Here is a 1,314-nt window from a genome sequence, read left to right on the forward strand (position 1 = left end):
AAAAGCAACAGAAAGATCTACAAATTTATGAATTTCATTAGCAACAAAAAACTGTTAATTAAATGCATTTCCTTAATAAAGTTTTGGTTTTTGTTTAATAGAAGTTTATGAGTTTTTGTTTTGGTTTTTTGTTTTAATAAAGTTTAAAATGGCCTAAACTTGCAAAGTAGTTAATACATGAGACTTTAAAATGATGAAATTAATACAGCAGACATTCAATACGTATAAAATGTTCTGTACCTTTTAATGCGAATATGCCATTACGGAAAGTCCCCGGTAAACTTATACTTAGCTCATTATTAACTACTTAATATATTTAATTTTTAAAAGGTTTAGGGTTTAGGGTTTAATATATTTAACCCTAAACCCTAAACCCTAAACCCTTTTTAAACCCTAAACTCTAAACTCTTATCCCTAAACCTAAATTCTTATCCCTAAACCCCAAACTTATTTATTCCATTTTAGTGTGAATACGGTATTGAGCTAGGATACGTCCTCGGTGAACTTGCCGGTAGCACATAATTAGCTACTTAGTACTCTTTTTTTTTTTATTTGTAATGTGAATATTCCACTAAAGAGAGGTTTATAGTGAACTTTAGTGGCTCATTGTCAGCTGCTTAGTACTTATTTGTTTAGTGATCATTACACGTACTAGCTCATCATTGACTACTTATAACTTATGTTTATCACTTTAAATCTTAATGTGAATAATGACTTCTATTTGAATGTGAACTTCAATGTGTATAAGGACTTCTATGTCAATCTGAATGTGTCATTATGGAAAGATTCCAAGTGAAAATTACTAGTTTATTATCTGTTACTTAAAACTTATTTGTTATTATAAGACATGTTTAGGACTTTAAATTTCAATGTGAACAACGACTTCAAATTTTAATGTAAATAATGTCTTTTATTTCAATGTGAAGTTCAATGTGAACATGCTATTTGGGAAAAGTTCCAAGTGAACATTACTAGATTATTATTGGTACTTGTAACTTATTTGTTACTATGTGACATGTTTATGACTTTGAATTTCAATGTGAACAATGACTAATTTTATTTTAATATGAATATTCTATTAGGAAAAAGTTCCAAAAGAACATTATTAGTTCATTATTGACTACTTAATACTTGTTTGTTACTATAAGATATGTTCCTGACTTCAAATCGCTATATCAATGATGGCTAGCTTCTTTTTTCAATGTTATTGAAATCATCATTGGATACCTAGTATGTATTTATTTGTATAGAACAGTATATTAGTTTATATTAATGTGGATGATGCTTTCTATTTCAGAAATTTATTCATTAAAT

Source organism: Fragaria vesca, linkage group LG3 (assembly GCF_000184155.1).
Source record: "Fragaria vesca subsp. vesca linkage group LG3, FraVesHawaii_1.0, whole genome shotgun sequence".
In the NCBI taxonomy this organism is placed as follows: Eukaryota; Viridiplantae; Streptophyta; class Magnoliopsida; order Rosales; family Rosaceae; genus Fragaria; species Fragaria vesca.